General features: G+C 41.4%; 1 long non-coding RNA gene across 1 annotated transcript; it reads left to right on the forward strand.

Annotated features, from left to right (window-relative positions):
• The first annotated feature begins 373 nt into the window (after positions 1 to 373).
• On the forward strand, positions 374 to 2,848 carry LOC101737054 (uncharacterized). The gene is made up of 2 exons (XR_209693.5): positions 374 to 575; positions 2,579 to 2,848. It is a non-coding gene; the product is annotated as an uncharacterized LOC101737054 (long non-coding RNA).
• The last annotated feature ends 12,616 nt before the right edge of the window (positions 2,849 to 15,464 follow it).

The following is a 15,464-nucleotide window of genomic DNA, read 5'->3' on the forward strand; positions in this document are numbered from 1 at the left end:
GGCCTATGTCCAGCAGTGGACGACTGTGGGCTGTTGATGATGATGATGATGATGATGATGAAATTTAAATACAATCCATCGCATTCTCTCAGAGGTCGGCTAATAGGCTATTCGATTTAATGTGATGTCGTTATAACAACTCTATAGTTATATTTAATCTCAAGAAATTAATAAATCAACATAATAATATGGAATAGGTTTCGCGGTATTCTGATGAATTTGGAATATTTTTTTCTGTTATAAATAAATCACTTAACAAAGAAAGTTTAAATGAAAGGCCCAATAATCTATCAGAACAGGGCACGGCTGAATTAGATCATACAAACCTTCTGCACCCGAACTGTGTTGTGCCAAAAAATTCAAGTTCCAATTAACTGCGTACCTATAGAATATCTACTGTTACTTAAATTAATTAGTTTGTACAGATGTTATTAAATATGATTTCATATTAAACTTGTGTAAATTCATAGAATTTCGGAGTATAAAATGGCGATTTATGTCCGCGAATACTATACGCAAATTAACATCGTTGAGTCGAACGTTCTAAGAATTCAAATAAAATGAAGCAATTTTTGGTACGTATTCTTTTTTTTTTTTTCTAATTTGTACCGTGGTGCAAGTTCTATTTCAGTTTAGATTCTAAATTCAAATTAATTAGAGTTGGGAAAATTGGAAGCCAAGCGAAATAAGAATCCATGGACACAGGAATTTTATCTAATCTATGTAATCGGCCAATACTTAACCCGATAAGTTCTTAAGAACGACAGTCAGATAGCCATAAGACAGAACTATATGCACTATCGTTTACAAGGATATAGCTTGAGGATGAATCTTGAGAAGGGGATTGGTGCATCACAGCCGAGACTGGGCCTATGGATTTGACTTTCCCCCTGCCTCATTTTAGTGATGCAGTAATATCAAATATGTCGACGAGTTCTAATCGACGACCAGGTGACCAGAAGATAACTATCCCTGAAAGCATCGTGATACGCTGCGAAAGTGTGTATGTACCATGGTCTTAGAAGTGCCCAGTCATAGTCCTCTCCGGACCGGTCCGGGGTAGGGCGCCGGCTGTGAGCGGCAGGAGTGAGTTAGTGAGGTTAAACTGCCACTCACCCCACCTACCGCGCGGGTGGGGAACCGGCGATTTTCTCCTGTGGAAAAAAAGTCATAGTTCTAGGCTCCGATTAGTCGGTTTCTTCTATCATTCGCTTGACAGTTAGCAGAGATGAGACATGGCGAATAGCGTTCTATTATTGCGAGATTGTTATGTCGAGAGAGGAAGTGCTGCCCCTGGGCCTTTGAAGAGGAGCCGTTCTCCACCTGTTACCACTCTAATGTGGTTTGAGGCACCGTCATGGTACAGATTTACACCCTTCTGATGGATAATGCGGCGTTATGTCAGTTGGTACTGGTTGGTTACCAGTGGTAGGACCTCTTGAGTCCGCACGAGAAGGTACCGCCACCCTGCTTATTTCTGCCGTGAAGCAGTAATGCGTTTCGGTTTGAAGGGTGGGGCAGCCGTTGTAACTATACTGAGACCTTAGAACATATCTCAAGGTGGGTGGCGCATTTACGTTGTAAACGTCTATGGGCTCCAGTAACCACTTAACACCATGACGATTAATAATTTAAAAAAAGATATGATGTTGGACCATAAGGTAATATGGTGCTCTTGTGGACGGCCCTAAATATCATCCTCGGGACTGTGGTCCGCACCCAACATCTGCGGACAGTTTCACATAGCCTGCGTACCCCCTAGGCGCGGGGATCCCGTAGGAGGTTCAGCTCTCGGCCCAAAAAGATTGGTGCTCTTGTGAACTGTTTCAAAACCTTGCCGGAATAGAGTACAACGGATCTAAAACACATAAAAAGTTCCTAATTGAAATGTATAGAGGTAAAGCTTGTAAAAGTTAGCTAATATACGTACTGCCTGATGAGCTGAAGACTCCTCGTGCACATTAGGCATGAAGTAGAAACTATGCATCACTCGCGACGCACGTTCCAAGAAAATTTCGTATATATATTTTTATCAGCGTAATTTATAGTATGGACTCTCTATATCTCTTACCAGCTATTTATTCCACATGGTGGTGGATCAGCTTTCCTCACTATACTCATCCGCTTTTTTTATTTATTGCGTAGATGGGATGAGCTGACAGTCCACCTGGTGTTAAATGGTTACTGGAGCCCATAGACATCTACAACGTAAGTACACCACCCACCTTGAGATATAAGTTCTAAGGTCTCAGTATAGTTAAAATAGCTGCCCCACCCTTCAAACCTCCAGTAACCTCTTGTGAGTCCGCGCGGGTAGGCACCACCACCCTGCCTATTTTTGCCGTGAAGCAGTAATGCGTTTCGGTTCGAAGGGTGGGGCAGCAGTTGTAACTAACTTGAGACCTTAGAATTTATATCTCAAGGTGGGTGACGCATTTACGTCGTAGATGTCTATGGGCTCCAGTAACCATTTAACACCAGGTGGACTGTCAGCTCGTCCACCCATGTAAGCAATAAAAAAAAACCACGCCACTATTGCTTTAGATTATTTAAATCCCCTGTAACTCTACTTTTCCAGATCGTGGTACTTCTGGCCGTGGCGACGGTGGCGTATGCAGTCCCCGTGGACTCAGAAAGCGCGAGCAATGAAGTGGCCGAGGTTGCAGGCGCCGGTGTGGCCAGCGGAGTACAGACCGCTTTGAAACCGGAAAACTTCGAAAAGCTCGTTCAAGGCTTTCCCGGAATAATCGATAACTTTATTTCGTTGATTGTGGGCTTCTTCAAACAGGCATTCGGCCCGAAAACCGAGTCTTAAGTGTTTTGTTTTAATAAACATCTGTGAATGTTATGTTGGTTATAATTTCTATCAACGATCATGAGATATTTTAAATTTTTCCCGAAAAATACTCAGCGTTGCGAAAATATTCCAATTATGCTAAAACGCTATTTTCATGTTCACTTTTTAGACCGGGGTAGAAAGAAGCCTTTAAAAATAATAAAAAGTGAAAAAAAAAATAATAAGATGAAACCCATTAGAAAAGGAGTAGAATATTATAAAAATGAAAGGAAAAATAATTTACGGGCGATCTGAGGTCGGGAAGGGGATGGGGGTGAGTTTTTAAGGGTAAAAAACGGTTTTTCTCGATTTCCGGCAAAACTAAAAGCCCTATGGAAAAAAGTCAAATCGCAAAGTTGTAGGTAATAAAAAGATCTAAAACTTTTTTATTTACACTTTTTTCACATAGCCTCAAAATTTATGTGAAAAATTCAAAAAACCATCCATTGATTTATGTTCGTCGTTATTGATGGCCGTCTCTTAGCTCGTATTGTATTAACGAATAACCAAGGGTACATAGATATCTCGGTATAGATACCAAAATTGCACAGAGCATTACAGCAGTAATATAAACGAAGGTAATTAATGTTTTCTGAACTTGCATGAGCAACTGTGCGCCTCACCTGCCCATTTCTAGTGGACCGTTATCTATAAAATTGAGAATCCCGGTTAAAACCAGATTAACAGAACCACACACTGAATCCAATAAAATACTGATATTAAATACGCAATGTAATGCAAAGCCGTTCGTAGAGACCGTGGATCCACGCGTCAGCTGTTTTGTGTTTACGGTATATTACCCGCAATGCATAATACAGCAACACAAACATAGAAACAAAACAGTAAAACCGTATTATTGTGTCAACAGTAGCCGATATTATCTTTTTTTTCCTACCTATGCTGATAGCTTTGAGAGGCTATTTCAACTTCTCGTGTAGGTAGGTAGTTGACGTGTAGGTGAGCTCACGGGGCTCAAACCGGAGTTTTGCTAACACTGGCCCTAGCAAGAGCGGGGCTTCGCAGAATCTACCACCGTATCGGAAACGCGACGCGATAGTCAGAAAAAACAGTTCATTGCGGTTTTCTTCTCTGTCAATGATTTTATTTTGTTCAGTAACTAATACAGAGTTTTAAGGATAACGAAAAAAAAAAAAAAGATTTGGAAATAGTTATTTATAAAAGCGTAAATAAAAAACCAAAAGAGTAAACTTAGTGCATCAATCGAATACGAATCTTTAGAATTTAGATGGTCAGTGATTATGATCGAAATTGACTTTAAATAATAAAATCTACCTAAGCTCAATAACGTTGTTGATATGAAATCAAAATATCATCGCGAGAACAACCAACTTATGCATCTCGTATCGGATTTTTCTTCAAAACAAAACCAAGATACATTTTGAGCGTGACACATAGTTGGGCAGAACTTCGAGCTCGCAATCACATTAGCCTTGACATTGCCGGCGTCCGCATGCGACGATGACTCGTCAACTGCGACGAAGAGTTCAACGAGTGAACTAATCCAAAGACACATTCCACTGAGTTTCTCGTTAGATCTTCTCAGTGTGTCACGATTCCGATCCGGTAGTAGATTCAGGAATTTTTTATCCTGTTGATACTTAGCATATTAGGGCGAGGTTATTAAATGTTTGTATTGTCATCAGTCCTGGATGCGTGTGTAAATTTCTAAGTTAATCGGGCGTCTTGAAGTCGGTAAAAATGATGTTCAAAGATGCCCTAGCCCACTGAGTTTCTAGCCGGATCTTCTTAGTGGGTCGCGTTTCCGATTCAGTGGCAGATTCGATGAAACACTGCTCTTGCTAGGGCTAGCTAGTGTTAGCAAATTCCCTCAGATTGAACCTGTTAGCTCACTAGACGTCCGCGAGAAGCTGAAATAAGCCCTTAGGTTACCAGCGCTTAAGAAAAAAAAAGATGGCGTTACAAAAAACATACTTGCCAAGCTAATGCAAGCAAACGTGTCAAACGTGCTAAACGTCGGGACCCGTCTATCTACGATCTGTATGCAGAGTCTCCTCAAGTACTTCGGACGCGTGGCCCGACAAAATCCTGACAACTTGGAAAAACTAATAGTTGTAAGTCACGTGGAAGGATAGAGAAATCGAGGAAGATCGCCTACCAGGTGAACGGAAGTAGTCAAGGAGGCCACAACCACCAGCGTCCCGGGCGCCATTAAGCAGGCCGAATGCAGGCAACATTGGAGGAAGCTGGTGCAAAAACCTAGACCAAGGTTGTCACGACCCTCAGTAATGAGGAAGCGACGAAGAAGAAGAGCTAATAGAACCGTTTCAAAACCCAATCCAAGTTACTTATCTATTCTTCCTAATCTTCAAACTGTATTCCAAAGCATTGGTGAATTAATTTATTTCAAACGATCTGTAAACGCCTATTTGAACAAAAAATATTTTGATCTTATACAAAGACAAAAACAGTGTGTATCGCCCATAAATTATCTTGGAGCCGAAGGGAGAATAAGGAGGGAGTACCACAATATCGGGTCACCGATTTACGTTCATACGAACTTCGATTTAAGGCTCAGATTCTTTTGTTGACAATTTCATACTTTAAATTTCGGGGTAAAGTAAGTTTCTTTGGAAGAAACTCGGTTTACGCTCTGTCAGAAGTTAGGTAACTTTGACACATTGTTTGTGTTCTAACATTTTAACGATATAAGTACATACACACTTCTGATACAATACTTGAATTAGTTGAAATATGCGTAAAGACATTCTGTGTTACAACTAACTTTTCTGATCATCTATGGATCTACACTTAACAAATACGCGAGGATTTCGATCTACGAAAATCATGAGGTCACATGAGGTCTGCTACACGGTAGAAATAAGGATGATGGCTGAACCCAGGCATGGGGGCTTGCAAATAGTTAGTTTTTTTATTGCTTAGATGGGTGGACGAGCTCACAGCCCACCTGGTGTTAAGTGGTTACTGGAGCCCAACGTAAACGCGCCACTCACCTTGAGATATAAGTTCTAAGGTCTCAAGTACAGTTACAAGGGCTTTTATTTTTATATTTTTTTTTTTTTTTTTTTTTTTTTCCAACTGAGAAAATCGCCGGATCCCCAACCGCGCGGGATGGGGGTCCCGCCGCTCACAACCGGCGCCCTACCTCGGACCGGGCCGGAGCCCAGTCGGGGTTATTGAAACGGCGGGACAGGGTTGACGCAGAGCACATTACATCCATCCCACCGTCCCACGGACGCCGGACCGGCGGCCGCCAGCGACACGACCACCGGTTCTCTCGTTCAGCGGGCCCGCTTTGATGGCGCCGCGTTACACCTTCCCCCAGAGCGGTCGGGGGAACGCGGTCTACCATCACCCGGCTTCCTACTGCGGGTGAGCGTGCAAAGCACGCCACCCCACGTCTGGGTCTCTCCCCGCACAAAACGGGTGGGACCCCTAGCTCTTAGGGGGCCAGGTCACGGATACGACCCCGGTCCCGACCCCCTGCTCGGCGGCGGCGGGTTTCTGCGTAGTGAGTAGAGCTTTGCCTCACTCGCCCCGCCGCCTCCGTCTGCGAGATGGTGCACTCGCTGAAGTCGAGCATAGCCTTCCATGACTCATCGCCGCCAAGCATCGACGCCACGACGCCAGGCAGCGACAAGTCAGGTCCTATCTTTGCGACCAGGACACGGCGCTGCACCTCCCAAGCGGGGCAGACAGCGAGCGTATGCTCCGCCGTGTCCAGGTCGTGTCCACAATGGTGACACCTCGTCATCAGCTCAGCCCCTATCCGGCGCAGGTACTTCCCGAAGCATCCGTGCCCGGTCAGCACCTGCACCAGATGAAAGGTGAGACGTCCTTCGCCACGATTCACCCAGTCATCAAAGACTGGGTAAACCGCCTCGACGGTCCGTAACCCCCACGTGGGGTTGGCCAATCGCCTCGACCATGACTCGAGCACGGACCGCCGAGAATGGGCCTTCCGCGCCCGCAGCTCACTTTCGGGGAGACGCGCCACGCCCCGAGCACGAAGCTCGCTGCGCCACCGATAGTCGGCAGCGAGCGACTCCGCCTCCAGCTCCCATGGCAGCGTCCCCGCCAACACACACGCCGCCTCGAAGGAGACGGTGCGATATCCGCGGACGACCCTGACGGCAACGGTGCGCTGCGGCCGGCGCAGGAACCGAGCCATAGTGGCCCGGTTGCGCGGCTCAGCCGGCTCAAAGAACCGGCTGTCCTCATCAATCGGGGGACCAGCTCCGCAAAGTAAGCACGAAAAGCCCACCGGCTGTCCAACACGAGGCCGAGGTACTTCAACTGCACCCCGACCCCTATCCGGACGCCTCCAACCACGATGTGGGTGTCAACGGGTGGCGCCCTCCGCGGCCCGTGAAACCACAGAGCCTCGGATTTACTGAGCGCCACGTCGAGACCCAGCCTCCTTATCCTTCCGACGACGAGGGCCACTCCCGCTGTGGCGAGATGGGCAGACTCCCTATAATCATCCCCCCGGGCCACGACCAACGTGTCGTCCGCGTAACAAATAACGCGGAGACCCGGGAGGAGGGCGCCCCTCAGCACCCAGTCGTACCCGATATTCCACAAGAGGGAGGGACCACCCAGTCATACCGCCCAAAGCACGACATTACAGATCCTCCTGATCCATTAACGGTGCTTTTAGGCACCACAAGCACCGGTCACCGTCTTCGTCGAACCCGTCGCTTGCGACGGAGGGCTCGACGAGCGAACTAACCCATAGACACAGCCCACTGAGTTTCTCGCCGGATCTTCTCAGTGGGTCGCGTTTCCGATCCGGTGGTAGATTCTGCGAAGCACTGCTCTTGCTAGGGTCAGTGTTACCAACACTCCGGTTTGAGCCCCGTGAGCTCACCTACACACGTTAGGCCGAAGCTGAAATAGCCTCTCAAGGCATAGGTAGGGAAAAAAATTAGAACGCTACTGCCCAAACTCACTAAAAGACTAATACTCTTTGTTACTAAGAGATAAGAAGGCTATGTTCGATGTTTCCCGCTGAAATCTCTATTTAATTTGTGTTACGTTGTTACGCCGGTAAGAGTAACGCCATCTATCGCCGAATAGTCGAACAAATGTCTAAGAATCTAGTAACACCTAGAACGCTCGAGAAGTACAGCGCCCCCTATTGTCAGATAGCGGAAATACAAATACTAGAAATGTGTGAAATATTTTCGATAATTCTAGGGATGTGGTATCGGCTATAAAAGCGTTGCAAAGATGGCACGCAGTCAGTTAGTAATCAGAACTACTCAAAGCGAAGCAACGAACGGATCACCTGAAGCGAAGCGGAAGAAGCGAATTGAGAGTTTTAAAATGTTTGTGAAGTGTTTTAAGTGTTAAATATAGTGTTAACTTATGATTCAGTAGATTTTTTATTTATCCCGAACCCCAGTGCGTAATAATATTATGTATGTAACCTCTATACTCTATACCCCTATATAGAAAAAGTTATACAGGTGACATAAATTACATTTTGAATATTGAAACATAAGAAACATAAAAACTGGTGAAGCCAAAGCTTCTTAAATATTGTTTCTCTTTACAGAGCAACTAATCCGTGCTATAGTTTTACTGGGCTAAGCTTTCTTTTATGGTGCATAAAATGATACATACAATATTTTTGGCAGTGCAAAGCATCTCTATTGTGCCCTTAGAATCGTTAATGTCAGCGACGGTGTAAACACGATTAAAGTTACGAGGGAAATCCAAAATTTTGTTATAAAATTTTCTAGTCACATACTAAACGCCATTCTCAACCATTGAATCTCTTTGCAGTTTAAGGGCGAATCTTCAAGTACGCCGGCGAACTGTATTACACAGGGAGCTGGATGCTCTTAACACATTATACTGGGACGTGAATCTGATATTAATATGTTTGGATGTGGTATTTTTTAGTTATATTATTCGGTACTTATCAAACAGCGCTTCTCTATGGCTCTTTATTCACTCACTATCGCTAAACATTGATAGTGCTATCTGGAAATTCTCACGCAACTACCACCGAAATCTGTACTGAGCTTCAAATAAGATGAATGAATAAATCAGCCAAAAGTTTACGAACTATTAATACGCTTTTATTAGCTTCAGACGTATGCATGTTAGTATGTAACGGAATCTTTGAACATGATTTTGACCCCCTTCAAAACGTCGGATTAACTCTAAATTCGGTATACTTATTAAGGACCGATGACAACTAACAAAACAAAAAAATTGAAAAAAATGGAAATTCATCTAAAAAATGAAAAATAATCGTTTAAAATACTAACAAAATATGCATGGTGTCAGTAGTTATAAATATTTTATGAACAGATATGAGTAGAAGGGCTATTTTGATAATATCCTGAAAAGTAGCCCACGCTTTTTTACAATAAAATCATTTTGTCTTATACTATTTTTTATTCAAATTCATTAAAATTTATTTTCTATTTTTTAGTTGGATTTTCTATAAAAGCGTATTTTGTTAGTTTTTTTAAACAATTATTTATTTTTAATTTATCAAGCGCTTATAAACAGCGTTGGTATGATCAATACCAATCCAATATTAAACAAAACTAAATTCCTTCCTCCCCCGAACCGTGGCCATTTTGAAACGGCATGGCCAATCGAGATCATTCCATTCTACTTGTGACAATTTCTGGTGTACACCTGATCACCAGTTCACTGGTGGGTCAGACTTTGCTCGTTTGTACTCTAACTTCTGTTATTTTTATATGCTGTTAAAATATACATGAGATAAAGGAAAGATCCTCCTCCATCGGGCCGCTGAAATTGCTGTTCGAATCTAATATATTAACTTTTCTTGAAAATGTTTTAGCGAGACTCAGGTATCTGTCAACACGTCATCTCGGATTCTCCCGATCCACTAACGGTGCATTGGCTTACCCAAGCACCGGTTATCGTTCTCGTCGAACCCGTCGCTTGCGATAAAGGGCTCGGCGAGTATATTAACCCACAGACACAGCCCACTGACTTTCTCGCCGGATCTTTTCAAAGGGTCGCGTATCCGATCCGGTGGTATATTCTGCGAAGCACGGCTCTTGCTAGAGTTCATGTTAGCAACATCGTCAGTTTTGAGGCCCGAGAGCTCATCTACTAGCCCGGTGACGCTGATATGGTCTCTCTAAACCATCAGCTTAGGTAAGAAAACCCACCGCATCAAAAAATATCTGTCAAATATCTCGTTTACTATGATAGATACCCGTTGTAAACTTAAATAGGCAGAACCAGCGCATGGCTAACTTACCAGCAACGACGGATTGTCATCACTATAAAAAATAAAGGTCCTTCAGTAATTTTTTGTACAAGCTCAGTCACCTCAAGCTTTCGGATTCATTGAAGTAAAATGCCACATCCAAAAACAACAGTTTCATTCTAACATCGAAGTAATTTAATGTAACGATTATAAGGTTTCGCTTAAACGAGATAAGCCTACAACTGGCAAAATTAATGGGCAAAGCAATGATAATAATTATATATTGTAGCCGAATAGAGTTTCAGGGGATATTGTGGAGCAATCCTTTTATTTTACCGTCCTTACAGCCGACGAGGGCTTTGTTAAGATTATTACGATTGAAATATCACATCGTAGTTATTTTTCGTCGCGAATGGATGCACAAAGATAAAGTTTATGTTTAATGTTTTTATTTTTATTTTTTGAAGTTATACTTCTTTAGGCGCGTTATGAAAAATTGATGAGAGTGAAATTTTACGATGCGCGCGCACCGTGACACAAAATTAACAGAATGAAGTTGCCCACTGAATCGCTCATTACAATACGACCGACGTAACTTGGCGAGTCTGAATATAGCCGCAGGCGAACTTTCGCGCATGAACACTCGTAAAAAAAAATGTTATTAGCATTTATTTTTAGTAATATAAATGACAAAATTATTATTTAATATAATTCATACTAAATATTATTAAATTATTAACGTTAAATATTTATTATTAATTATTTAATATTAAAAAAAAAGAAATAAATTTAATAAAAATAAAGTATAACTTCTTACGCGCGTACATAAGTCCTACACGCCCCCTTTTTTATTGCTTAGGTGGATGGACGAAATCACAGCCCACCTGGTGTTAAGTGGTTACTGGAGCCCATAGACATCTACGACGTAAATGCGCCACCCACCTTGAGATATAAGTTCTAAGGTCTCCGTATAGTTACAACGGCTGCCCCACCCTTCAAACCGAAACGCGTTACTGCTTCACGGCAGAAATAGGCGGGGTGGTGGTACCTACCCGCGCGGACTCATAATGTGTCGTGTCGTCATAATATACTAAGATAAACGACCACTAAGTGACCACAAGCAATGAATTATTGTAGAAAATGATCAACAAAAACATGAGTTGGAGAGAGATCTTTACACACTATCTTTTTGTTTCCTACCTATTCTGATAGCCTTGAGAGGCCGTATCAGCGTTTCCTAGCGTGTAGGTGAGCCCTTGGGGCCCAAACCGGAGGTATTGCTAACACTAGCCCTAGCAAGAGTAGTGCTTCGCAGAATCTACCAGCGGATCGGAAACGCGACACACACACATGCTTATACTCTTTTGTTTATTGTTAGAGTCTGTGGTCGAATTATGAATAGATTAATATTGTTTGTCTATAGTGTAGCCTTGGCGAAATCTGTGATTATAGAAGTTTAATAGTCTTTGACAATGGAACCATATTAATGTTCAAGCTTATAATTTTAATTAATTAACCACCACTAGTTTTTTTGAATGTCATGAAATCTTTGAAGATCATTTTCCTAGACTTCAAGGCGCCTTTACTTACAAATGTTAAAAATAATTAATTAATAATCTCTATATATAAAAATGAGTTGCTGTTCGTTAGTCTCGCTAAAACTCGAGAACGGCTTGACCGATTTGGCTAATTTTGGTCTTGAATTATTCGTAGATAAATATGAAAATGCTCGGAATTGAAATGAAAATAACAATATTGTTTTTCCTTTGACGTGTCCCCCGTCGGACGGATTCCTTTTGTTTGTTTTAAGTTTATTTTGTACAAAAGCTTAGGTCTTTTATTTATCGATTGAGGCACTACGAATTCTGCGGGGTCAGCTAGTTAATAATAATTAATGTTGATTTTACGAACGATAACAATACAATAATTGTATAACTTTACTTTTAGTATCGACAGAACAAAGGAAAAATATGAAATCAATTGTTAATTCGCTTAGTTATATATTTAAACGTAATTGTTTTTTAGTTTTTCATTTTGTACGCACATATTATGTATTGTGAAATATTTCATTATATACACACACACACACACACACACACATCTCTAATCGTTTTAATAATGGTAATACATAAATGAACTAGCGTAATAAACTAATAATGTAGATGGTTTGGAACAAGCCCGCACTTACAAATTAGCAGAACATGTTATATATGATTAAACATCAGAGCGAGCTTCGTCTAATTTACACAATGATCATTGTACGTACTCACACCGCAAATATTAACAGAGATGAATAGTATATTGTGTTTTGATGAGATGGAATCAAATGAGATACCAAAAAGAAATATATCGAGGGTTGAAAGATTAATAAATTTATATATTAAAAACGACACTTTTGCAAATTATTATTATTATTATTAATACTTTATTTCAGTTTTTTTTTTAAAACCATAACATTTTGTTAGTAGTAATTACTTATATCTATGTTAGTGACTTAAAAAATCTAACACATAACTATCATTATATACCATTACATTTTTTATTTTATTTTATTTTTTCTTCCAAGTGCCTACTGCAAAGGCTATTGATCAGCAGTCCCTCGATCTTGCTCGATATGATTCTCAAAAGACTGTTGCCACTGTCACGAACTCGACGCAATAACGATGCACTTCTCTTCCGCATTATTGCAAAGAAGTCATCGGTGTGAGATGTCACAAACATTGTGGATGCACTACAAATTAAGAGGAGAGCCATTGAAGTCGTCGTGGCCTAAAGGATAAGACGTCCGGTGAATTCGTATGTATCGATGCGCCGGTGTTCCAATTCCGCTGACAAGTACCCAGTTTTCTAATGAAATACGTACTTATTCGAATGTTCACTATTGACTTCCACGGTGAAGGAATAACATCGTGTAGTAAAAATCAAACCCGGAAAAATTATAATTTACGTAATTACTGGTGGTAGGACGCCTTGTGAGTCAGCACGGGTAGGTTCCACTACACTGCTTATTTCTTCCGTGAAGCAGTAATGCGTTTCGGCTTGAAGGGCAGATCAGCTGTTGTACTGTAAAAACTGAGCCCTTAGAACTGATGTCTCGAGGTGGGAGGCGGCATTTACGTCGGAGATGTGTATGGACTCCGGTAAGCACTTAAAACCAAGTGGGCCGTGAGCTCGTCCACCTATCTAATCAATAAAAAAACACGTGTTGCACTCGGGGACTGCCGCGGTAGAGCTATTGTTTACCTACTTATGTAATTACAATTAGACAATAATAATTTAATATTGAAACAATCATAAAATAAGACCACGCTATATTTATAAACATTAACAAAAGCAAAACATTAACTGTCCCCTTCACACTCATAAGCTAGACCGCGCGAGAGAGAGATGAGCAGAATTTTCATGATGCTCATGCCGTGCGACGTCACGCCGCGCGCTTATTCACAAACACTACACAAGTGCAACGTGTGAATGTGTTGAACGCGAGCTACATGGTACGCGGAGGGGGGTGTTAGGTTTTATTTTCGTTACGGAATTTCTTGATTCGGTTGGCACGCTTAAAGCCCGCGATAAAAGCTATGCAATAGCTTAAAATAAAAATAAATAATCGCGTTTTAAGCGAAATATCGCTTACACCAAATAGTCCTTCATCCCTCAATATGGTTGCTACAGTTTTTGTGATTGTAAAGATAGAAAAAATAACTGTTGAATATTTAATTGAACCTATTAACACGTACGGCCCGCATTAGGTATATTTGTTAAACAACAACAACAACTGTATTATATTTTTCGTCTGGAAAGTTAAAACAAAAACAAATTCGAGCGCTGCAATTATATAGACGAGGTACCTACCTGCTTTTAGTTTTTTTGTGTTGTGCGTGGGTTAAAGATAAATTAAATTTGCGAACATAGTGATCGACTTTTGAGCAGATTATGAACATAATTTTACGTGCTGGGGTTCGGAATAAATAAAAATTCTACCGAAGTACAAATTAGAACTGTATTAACACTTAACGAGCACTTTAAAATTCATAATTCGTTTCTTCCGCTTCGCTTCAGGTGATCCGTTCGCTGTTTCACTTCGAGTAGCTCCGATTACTAACTAACTGCGTGCCATATTCTCTGCAACGATACGACATCCCTAGAATTGTCGAGAATATTCCACACAAGTCGAGTATTATGTGTTTCCGCTCTGACAATAAATGGTGTTGTGCTTCTGGAGCGTTATAGATTCTACTAGATCCTCCGATATTCGTCCGGCTATTCGGCGATAGATGGCGGTACTCTTAACGGTGTAACAATATGTACACATTATATTACAATGTGTACATACGTGTACATACAATGTCACGTGCTGGGGTTCGGAATAAATAAAAATTCTACCTAAGTACAAATTAAAACTGTATTAACACTTAACGAGCACTTTAAAATTCATAATTCGCTTCTTCCGCTTCGCTTCAGGTGATCCGTTCGCTGTTTCGCTTCGAGTAGTTCCTATTACTAACTAGCTGCGTGCCACCTCTGCAACGCTTTTATAGTCGATACGACATCCCTAGATTTATCGAGTACGTTCTAGGTAAGTCGAGTACCTTCGATGTGTGTTTCTGCTGTTCGGCAATAGATGGCGTTACTTTTACCGACATAACAATACGTATGCTTAGATTGAACGTCTAAGCTTTGTATGTAGCTTCTCCTCACTTCGGCTATTGTTAGGCTACGATCCTAACAAGCCCTAAATAGAATCTTCTGCATTATAGATATTTAAAACACCCATTTTAGACGCAAACTCGTAAAACTTTATTCCGGATACCAAATAGCTTTCACGGCTACTGACGTCAAATGGAATTCGAACTCTCAGATCCCACGTACAATAGTCAGACTTAGACTTAGCACTCGCCCAGCGAGGCAATAAAACTACTATGGAGGAAAAAGAAAAAAATGCGTATTCCAAAATACACAGGTCTTTTTTCCCAGCAAAAATATTCTGTGCCCAATGCGAAAAAATATCTTCGCTCGCTAAAAGAATTCGAGAAAATTAAAGTCTGCGACCTTCAAATTACTTATTTCCGACGTTTTATTTAAGGATCGGCTCCGAAAACTTTTAATTAGCATTTTCTTTTCTATTCGCCCGCAAGTTACGAGCTTTGGCGATATACGTATCTTTTACGGCAAGCTTTATACAATGACTAGCTTTTGCCCGCGACTCTGTCCGCATGGAATAGTTACTTATGTATAACGCTAAATTTTACCCGCCTCTTCATTTACGTAGAAAGTGAAAATATTTTTGAATTATAGAATTTTAAGGAGCTATTTAAACCCCTATTTTGAAACATTATTTATTGGTGCTCCATTTGTATTGGCCTTACCGTGATGTTATATAGCCTTCCTCAATAAGTGACTTATCTAACACTGAAAGAATTT

This window comes from Bombyx mori, chromosome 24 (genome assembly GCF_030269925.1).
Source record: "Bombyx mori chromosome 24, ASM3026992v2".
NCBI lineage: Eukaryota > Metazoa > Arthropoda > Insecta > Lepidoptera > Bombycidae > Bombyx > Bombyx mori.